The sequence below is a fragment of the Echinops telfairi genome, unplaced genomic scaffold (genome assembly GCF_000313985.2).
Source record: "Echinops telfairi isolate 266 unplaced genomic scaffold, ASM31398v2 ScPeMD7_7469;HRSCAF=8507_1, whole genome shotgun sequence".
Taxonomy (NCBI): domain Eukaryota; kingdom Metazoa; phylum Chordata; class Mammalia; order Afrosoricida; family Tenrecidae; genus Echinops; species Echinops telfairi.
The window spans coordinates 142242477-142252492 of record NW_022111373.1 but is presented as its reverse complement, the minus strand read 5'-3'; the positions used below and the strand labels follow the sequence as shown (position 1 = coordinate 142252492).

The window sequence follows — 10016 nt, the reverse complement described above, 5'->3', positions numbered from 1 at the left end:
GAGTGACCGGGAGACAGAGCAAAGGAGCAGTGCTGAGACCTGGAGACTGTGGCAGCAAGCTGTCTCCTGGCCCACGGGTGCTGAGGACTAGAGAGAGACTTGGCTGCAGGCCATGGACAGGTGCGTCTGTGGACCAATGACTGTATCCTTAATGTTTTCTGACCCCGTCTTATAGCAACCTGTTAACTTCCCAAACAAATCCCATTGATCATAAATATTGTCTTTGAGTTCTCTGTAGCCACTGCAAGGAATGAGCAAACTCAGCAGGGAAATAGCATGCTGGAGGAGGAATGTTTGCTGTCAGAATAGGCAGAGAAAGATGGAGCGGGGAGGCATGTCAGAGGTGGCCGTCTGGACTGGTTTTGGCTGATGGTGGTCAGAAGTAGATCGTCCACTCTTTCTCCCTAGTCTGTCTTAGACAGGAAGCTCTGCTGAAACCTGATCAGCATTGTAGCCACACACAGGCCTCCACTGACACACCATGCATGTGGTGACTGGGCTTGATGCCCTAGCCAGAAATTATGGTCTCTGGGGAATAAACATGGGAAGAGATGATAGAGGAGAAAAGAGAAATTCTTTTTTCTTTCTTTCTTTTTTTTTTAAGATCCTTTTATTGGGGGCTCTTACAACTCTTGTTACAATCCATACATCAATTGCATCTGACATACTAGTACATATACTGCCATCGTTCTTTTCTAGACATTTACTTTCTATGGAACTCTTGGGATCAGCTTCTCTCCCCACCCCCTCGTGTCCCCCTGATAGATTATAGATTGTTATTATTTTCATACCTCACACTGACCGCAGGCTCCCTTGCCCTCTAGTTTCTCTTGTTCTTCACCCTGGATGGGTGTGTGTGGTTATGTGTCAATCACTGCGATCGGTCCCCACTTCCTTCCCACCTCTCCCCGCCTTCCCCCAACCCTTCTGGGATCACTATTCCCATTCCTGTTCCTGGGTTCCCTGTGTCGTGAGTTTTATCTCTTGCCTGTACCTATCTACATGTTCTCGTCTAGTCCAGAGTGGGGAGCAGCACTGGGGTCATGATAGTGGGTGTGTGTATGTGAGGAGGCCTCAAGGGATCCAAGGTATATTGCATGATCCATCAGTGCTCTACTGCACCCTGACTGACTCATTCCCTTCTGCGACTCCTTTGTGGGGCGATGTTCCATTGTCCACAGATGGTCTTTGGGTCTCTGCTCCAACCCCCTTCATTCTCACCAATGCATTTTTGTTTGTTGTTTGTATGAAACTTCTGATGCCCGTTGACCAGTCCCGATGACACCTCTTGATTGGACCAGCTGGTGTGCTTCTTCCATGTGGGCTTGTTGCTTCACTGTTGGATGGATGCTTATTTAACTTCAAGCCTTATTCTGTCTTCACCACAACTGCTTATGCACCTATTTTGTCTTCAGCAATCATGTGGGGAGTTGGGGTGGAGTGGGGTGAGCATCACAAAATGCCATTTTGTTAGAACAAAGTGTTCTTGTATTGAGGGAAGGTATGAGCTGAGGCTCAAGACCTGTCTGCTGCCTCAGTGTATAGGCCAATACCTCTATTTTTATGGATTAATGTATTTGCCTAAGTACACACCTCTGTTAATACCTCTATCTATAGCTTTGCTGAGCCCCAAGACCTGTCTGCAGCCTCAGTGTATAGGCCAATACCTCTATTTTTATGGATTAATGTATTTGCCTATGTACACATCTCTGTTAATACCTCTATCTATAGCTTTGCTTTCTAGAGCTTACCTGTTTCCTTTTGCCTCCTCCTGCCCCATCATCACTTTCCCCCTAAAATAGAAATTCTTATATTGTATGATTCACTCTCTTTAGAATTTCATTTTGCCAGGAGTACATATTATGTCTGATACTCATATTATCAGAAACTACTTAGAGAAAGAGTTCAAATCCGGGAAGACAACACACGAATGCTGATTGTAAATAGATGTGATTCATGTCAGACAGCAGCCCCCAAGGGGTGGGTGCTCCCAAGAGAGGACAGTGAGCAGGTTGTAGAGGTCACTGTTATGCTCATTTTTCAGAAGATAACATCTAAGCACAACAGGCAGGGGTTTGGGATGTGTCTGTGATAGAAACTGAATCACGAGGATGCACTATGCATCCTAGTCCGATGCTGCAGCTACTGCTCTGTGAAGCTGGCCACACAGGGCTCATTGTCCAAAAGAGCCCAGTGACCCAGGCAACATTCTCCCTGGGAAGCTGCTCACTGAGCTATTGTTTGCCTGGAATTTGACTCCAGGGAGCTGGTTACCTTAAGGTTCAAAGTGTGCTAAGCGTTCAGAGAAGCAACAAGCCCACATGGAAGAATTGCACCAGCCAGAGAGAAGAGTCATAACAAACAAGCAAAACCATATTGTTGAGAACGAGGGGGGTTGGAGCAGAGACCCAAAGCCCATCAATGGGACATCCTTCCACAGAGGGCTCACAGGGAAGGGATGAGTCAACCAGGGCTCAGTAAAGCACTGATGGAACACATAATGTGCCTCTGGTTCCTTGAGGCTTCCTCACTCCCCTACCATCATGACCCCAGTGCTGCCTCTCACTTCAAACTAGACTGGGGCATGTACACAGGTATAGATAAATGATAAGAGCTCATGACACATGGAACCCAAGAACAGGAATGGGAATAGCGCTATCAGGAGGGGAAGGGGAAGGTGGGGAGGGGAGGAAGGGGGAACTGATTGCAATGATGGGCACACAACCACCCCCAACCCTCCAGGCAAGACGAACAACAGAAACCATGGGGGAAGGGAGATAGCAGTCAGTGTAAAATATAAAAATAATAATAAGTTATAATTTATCAAGGGGTCTCGGGTGGGGAGGGGAAAAAAGAGGAGCTGATAGCAAAAGCTCAATCGAAAACAAATGTCTAGAAAAGAATGATGGCAACATAAGTACAAATATGCACAACACAATTGGTGTACGGATTGTTATAAGAGTTTTAAGAGCCCCCAATAAAATTATCTTTTAATACAATTTTTTAAAATGTGCTAAGGGTGGATGAGCTGGGAGGGGGTCACCTCAATTCCTAGAGCCCAGAAAGCTGAATTCCAGGAGAATCCAAATGTTTTCTTCAATAGAAGCAACAGGTAACTGCACAACTTTCAAATAAAATTTAAATGTCATGGAAACTTTAAAAATGGATCCTGTTGTAAGAGTTTTAACAAAGGGGACCTCTCAACACAGTCCCCATCAGTTGTTTCGATTCGGACGTTGCCACTACGATGAGGTCAGTTACACGCTGGGCCCCTGACCGTAAGATCAGCCCATTGAAAGCACCAGCTGTTCCTCGGGAGAAAGAGCAGACTGTAGTCCTGGGAAGCCACAGCGACAGTTCTAGCTGGTCCTATCGGGTCACTATGAGCTGGAATCCACTTGATGGCAGTGAGTGAGTTGGAAGGAGCTCTGATGATTAGAGGTGCCCTGGGGAAGGCAGGGCCCAGGACTCTCAAACCTGAAGAATTCTCTGCTTACAGTGGAGATTTGTTGGGGGTGGGGGGCGGGGGTGGGGTTCTGGTTATTCTATAGTGTCTCTTTGTCTAAAGTTAAAAATATTGTCCATTCATTCCAGAAATGGATTGCATGATGTGGTAGTTGGATCATTTTATGTCAACTAGACACCCCTGGCTAGGGGTAGAGTCAAACCTGTCAATCATGTGGTAGATTGATGACCTCCTCCTTGGGGATGTGGCCTTTTGGATGACACTGAGAGACTCTGGGAACTGCTTTCGCTCTGCCACTTTGCCTTCCTCCTCCCGGCTCCTCCCGGGGACTCCGAGTCTGCCTCCAGAGGGACCCCATGTGCACCACCTAATCCTATTGATACCCTGCTCTCTTTCCACTGATTTTGACCCATGCACGCCTACCAGCCTGTGATTGTTTTGCATCCTGGTTCACCATTTTGGATCATCACCATTTTACTGTGTAAGTCTGAAGAGGGACGTGTGGACTAGCATCAGACTTATGGATTTGAGTTGGACTGGGCTGGGATGCCTTCTTGATACATAACCACTTCTTGAGATCAGGCTTTGTTTAAAAAAAATTAAACAGCATCTTTTATTTTATAATAAGATGAATGTTTAGTATGTTCATGGGAAAAGGGAATCAAAAGATTAAGCAACCAAAGGAATTTCATCTCTTAATCTTTTAAGCGACAACCTGCAGTGTGGGAATTTAAATTTCGATGTCTTTCAAGCATTCACCTCACTGGACCAAAAAATGAAGGATTGAAAAACAAAAGCCAAACTGGAAAAGAGGCCCTCTCTTTCCCTCCTTGTGAGGATAGGAGTAAATTTGAGATTGCTCTGTAAAGAGTTAAGTGCACTGAATAGTATTTGAAAATCTGAGCATTCTATTAAAAAAAAAAAAAGTAGAAAACAAGTCTAACTCATCAACAGAAAGAACCGAGATTCAGGAAGGCTGTATTAGAGGGCCATTTCCTGCGTGGTTTGTCTCCTCGGTCACCGTCCACAGGACTCTGAGCGGCTGTAGGAATATGCAGACACAGACCCAGGGCCCGGCTTGATCTCTGATGTCATGGGAAAGGACTGTACGTCACAGGCCAGAGCCCTGGGCTTCTCTATGCCACTTGGACAGAGCCCGGTGAGAGTGACCTTCTGGGAATCTCCACATCGGGGGACATAGAGCTTTCTTAGACATAGATGAGTGTCATTGGATTTGTTTCTCTAGACAACCCATGCCTAACAGACGTGATATTCTCCATATGTAAGGGCTGACATCACCGCTGGTAGAATTCCTGGGGTGGCATCCCATTGAGTTGGGCTTGCAAATAGCCACCGTGGAAGAAATTTCACCTGGTCTTGAGTCTTGGATTATCTGCTATATATTGATGGAGTCTTTGCAAACAACACTCACACCTCGCCCAATGCTTTAAGTAGCTTACTGAAAACCAGAGAAGAACCCATTACTGTCCAAGCAGCGATTTCTTTCCTAATGTCGTCCAGAGAGCCACCAGCTCTTGTCTTCTTTGATGGTGGATCATTGATTCTTTCAGGACTGGAACACAGTAACCATCAGACTCACTCCTCTGAGTCTGCTCAGGTCGTTTGGTGTTTCCTCCTTGAGATCAAGGGCAGTTTTAATGACCGCAGCCCTTCCACAACAAAGGGAGAATACAGAAAAATCGGGGCTGATTATCGAGTTCCTTTGTTATCATTAACACTCAGTAACATTCTCAGGGAAAGACAAAATGTGCTAATGAGGGTGGTTTTTTTTAACAAGATAAAAAGGTGTTTTTACAGAAAGAAAGTCAAGAGTTAGATTTACCGATGAATGAAAAAGAGAGCCGAGGCAGGTGGTGATCAGTTCTGGGATTTAGCTTGAATCCAGCGTTCTCAGATGTGACTGTTAATGGTGCTGTTTTAGTTCAATAGCATGTCTTATTCTTAAACAAAGAACAAAGACCGAATCCACTTTCAAAGTAGCTCACAGTAAGAAAAAAATGGTATTGATTCCGATGAAAGCTGACTTTTCTCCTGGAGGCATCTGCTTATTCTACAGCTCTCTCTGACTTAAGCCAAAAACATGGTCCATGAAGGTCACTAGTGAAAGGAACAATTAACAGCATTCAATGAAGGAAAACAAACAAACAAACAAACAAAAACTCAAACAGGCATTTGGTTATCACATTGTGTGTGTGCGTGCTTGTTCTCACACACATGTGTGTATGCACACACCCTATAAGCCATTTGATTAGTCTGATCTCAGATGCCCTATAAAACTGAATTATATGAAGAAGAATTTGGCACCAGGATTGGAGGAAGGTTTATTGATAGCCTGTGATATGCAGATGACACAACTTTGCTTGCTGAAAGTGCGGAGGACTTGAAGCACTTGCTGATGCAGATCAAGCACAACAGCCTTCAGTATGGATTACAACTCAATGTAAATAAGAATCCTCATAAAATGATCAATAGAAAGCCTAATGATAAATGGAGAAAATGTGATGTTGTCCAGGATTTCAACTTCCTTGAATGCACTTCACAGGCAGTGCTAATGGAAGCAGGAGTTCAAGTGCATTGCCTTGGGTCAATCTGCTCCACAAGATCTGTTTAAAGTGTTGAAGAGCAAGGATGCATCTTGAGGACTAAGGTCATGGCATTTTCCATCACCTGATATTCACGTGAAAGTTGTACATTGAAGAAGAAAGGCTGGAGAAGGCCGATGGATTTTAATAGTAGTGTTGGTGAGGAATATTGAAAGTACTGTGGACTGCCAAAAGAAAAGAAAGGAAGAGAGAGAGAGAGAGAGAGAGGATGGCTAGATTTCATCTCATACTCTGGACATGTTATCAGGAGAGACCAGGACCTGGAGAAAGACACCAGGCTTGGTAAAACAGAAGGGCTGCTTAAAAGAGGAAGGCCCTGTTGGGATGGATTGACACCGTGGCTGCAAACCTAAGAACAATTGTGAGGATGGCGCAGGACTGGATGGTATTTCCTTCCATTGCACACAGAGTCACTCTAGGTAGGAACTGACTCAAGGGAACTTCACAGCAACAGCATCTTCGGTGCCCTGGAGGCGTTTTGGGGTATCTGTTGGACTGCTAACTGAAAGAACAAGAGTTGGAACCCACCAGCTGCTCCAGCAGGGAAAGCTGAGGCTTGCTTTCCCCATAAAGACTGACAGCCTCAGGAACTCTGTTCAGGATTGCTATGGCTCAGACTCAATGCAAGGGCAGTAGGTTTGGGTTCGTGGTTAGACACTAGGAAGGTAGCAATGCTTCAGCATTTGTGTGATACTGCTATAGGACACTATGCGAGAGAGAAGCCTAAATCGATTTCAAATGAGTGGGACTGCTTGGGACTTGAAGGCGATGAATTTAGAGACCAAGAGAGAAATAAAGTTAAAACTCTATCTTCTGACTGCACAGAGGAATAAAGGATCAGTCTCTGATTCCTGAGAAAGGGACACGTAGTATTGTTCATGTTCAATTAAACAGAAACTGGGCATGTTCCCTCTTTCTAAAGAACCTAAGGACCCTGGTGGCACCGTAAATTCAGTCTTAGGTTTCTAACCACAAGCGCTTGAGACCCAGCAGCTGCTCTGCAGGAGACACCTGAAACTACTTGCTCTTGTCAGGAGAAAATCATGAAGCTGTTGACTCATTATGGTCTCAGAAACCCCAAAGAGTTTTTCGACTGCCCTACAGCATCACTGTCAGTAGAATCTACTTGATGGCTATGGATTTGGCTTGGCCCTGTGGTTTTCTGAGGATCTTGGACCGGTGTCTCCTTGTGCGATTCTGAATCCACACACGTTTCCTCAGACCCATCGTTAGCTGAGTCAGGACATCTGCAGGTCTATGCCCTCTGCACTTCCCAGGATATTTGTGTGGGGACATGAGGCAAACACTTCTTGGATGTTCCTGTCAAGCCATCTGTAAGATGCTGGGAATACAGATTCCCACCGTGTCCCATCTCACACACCACATGGATTGTCCAAATTATAGTCCCTTGGACCCTCATCCTGCTCTGTTGCAGACCCCCCCCCAACAAAAAAAAAAAAAAAAAACCAAAACAGCAACAACAGCAACCAGTGCTTCCCCCAAAAGCTTTCTGGGAAACCTCATGGATTTCTTTTTTTTAAACATTTTATTAGGGGCTCATACAACTGTTATTGCAATCCATACACACATCAATTGTGTAAAGCGCATTTGTACATCATTCTCAAGACATTTTCTCTCCACTTAAACCCCCGACATTAGGTCCTCATTTTTCCCCTCCCTCCCCGCTCCCCCCTCCCTCATGAGCCCTTGATAGTTTCTAAATTGGTATTTTGTCATATCTTGCCCTGTCCGATGTCTCCCTTCACCCACTTTTCGGTTGTCTGTCCCCCAGGGAGGAGGTCACATATAATTCCTTGTAATCGGTTCCCACCTCACGGATTTCTTAGCTGTCTCCCAACCCACTCAGGTCAGCCACTGCCTAGCTCAGGACCACCCAGAGCCTCGTCTGTCTCTGAGCTTCCCTCTGACAGCCAGTGCTTTCATCCTTTCGTGAACTCCCTATAGGTTGTGACCTTGAAGAGCCTTTACGGAAGTCGCAGGTGCCCCCGCACCTGCGTGCTCAGACTGTTGGGTTTTCATTTCCTGCCTCCAGGATCTCCTTCTTCCCAGGATGATGAATAGAAGCGGCCTCTTCTGTGCCCCTCCAAGACATCTCCCATCTCCACTCTTCCTTAAAATGGCTTGGCCTTGACCAACCCATTGTCCTCTGTGTGTCAGAGTAAGACTGCCCTCGGAATTGTCACTCTTTCTTCTGAGGAGGTTCAAGCCATTATCCTTTGGGTTAGCAACCAAGCATAGGACTTATTTGTACCGCCCAGTCTCTCTGGTTTTACCATTGAATAGTTATGATCAAAACCATCCTTGCTATTTACCAACTCCAGAATGATGTCACCTAAAATGGCAGCAGGAGGGAGACATACACTCTGACAGTTCTCAGCCAAATCCAGTGTCTTTCCTTTCTATAGACCCTCCTTCTGCTTCAGAGTGAAGTGGAGGCCTGGGTATTCTTCCCAGCGTTTTCAGGACTGCAGTTTCCAATCACCGGATCGCCTGTCCAAGCCAGAGCATGAACTCACCTAAGCCTCAGGGCAAGAGACGGCCAGTTCAAGGTGGACCGAGTCCTTGCAGAAGAAGAAGCAAGAGCAGCTCCTGAGATCTAGTTCGCCTACAATGTACGAAAACATCTGTGTCTAAAGATGTCACTTGGACTTCTCCTTGTGAAGCCTGAGCGATTCAATGACTTCACAATCATCGGTGTGAGTGTACGTCATATTTGTGTAGCCGGGAGATGCTTTGGGGTGGTGACTTTGGAGTAAAGCAGGGGATTGTCTCAAAGGAAGATGCAAGGTGACATTCTTGGCTTCTCAATTTAGCCTCCTGAGAGAGCCAACTATGAATTCTTTGCCAAAGGTGGCAAACCTGCTGCCTGGCTTTACAATCCAGTTGGCTGGTGTGTTTTCCCATTCCTAGGCCACTTCAAAAAGAAGAGTTGACAGCCCACCATTTTAGGAGGCAGTATATGAGAAAGAATTGATGGTGCTGAAGGAAGAAGTTCAAGCTACGCTGAAAGCTTTAGCCCAAAACAAGGCCCCAGGATCAATGAAATACCCGTTGAAATATTACAACAAGCTGATGAAGCACGCACTCATCAATCAAGGATAGTTGGAAGAAAGCTACTGGGCCAACTAACTGGAAGAGATCCATATTTGTACTCATTCCAAAAAGGTGAACAATATGTTTGATAACACACGCAAGTTGAATTTTGCTAAAGATCATCAAACAATGGTGGCAGCAGCATGTTGACAGGGAGCTGCCAGAGGTTCAGGTCAGATTCAGATGTGGAACAAGGGATATCATTACTGATGCCAGAGGGATCATGGCTCAAAGAAGAGAATACCAGAACGATGTTTACTTGTGTTTCATTGACCATGCCAAGGCATTCAACTGTGTGGATCATAACAAACTATGGAGAACCTTCAGAAAAAATGGGAATTCTGTAACTCCTTAGTGCTTCTGTGGAAATTGTACATAGATCAAGAGGCCTTTGTTTGAGTGGAATGAGGGGATACTGCATGGTTTAAAATAAGAAAAGATGTGGTCACTTTTATTTTCTCACCATTCTTGTTCAATCTGTATGCTGAGCAAATCATCAGAGAAGCTGGGTTGTATGAAGAACATGTGGCATCCCGATTGGAGGAAGGCTTATGAAGAATCTGCGATGTGCAGATGACACAACCTTGCTTGCTGAAAGCAAGGCGGGATCGAAGCACTTGCTGCTGAAGAACCTGGAGTGCAGCCTTCAGTATAGACTAGAAGTCAATTACAACCCAATGTAAAGAAGACCAAAATCCTCACAACTGGTAACATCAGGATCCGTGGAGAAAATATTGAACTTGTCGAGGACTTTTGTCTTGCTTGAATCCACAACCAATGCTCATGGAAGCAGCAGCCGAGAGACCAAAAGA

General features: G+C 45.4%; 1 non-coding gene across 1 annotated transcript; it reads right to left on the bottom strand.

Moving 5' to 3' along the window:
- Positions 1-4453: 4453 nt before the first annotated feature.
- Positions 4454-4658, bottom strand: LOC115873849. Its single transcript, XR_004048630.1, has one exon. It is a non-coding gene; the product is annotated as a small nucleolar RNA SNORA73 family (small nucleolar RNA).
- Positions 4659-10016: the final 5358 nt, after the last annotated feature.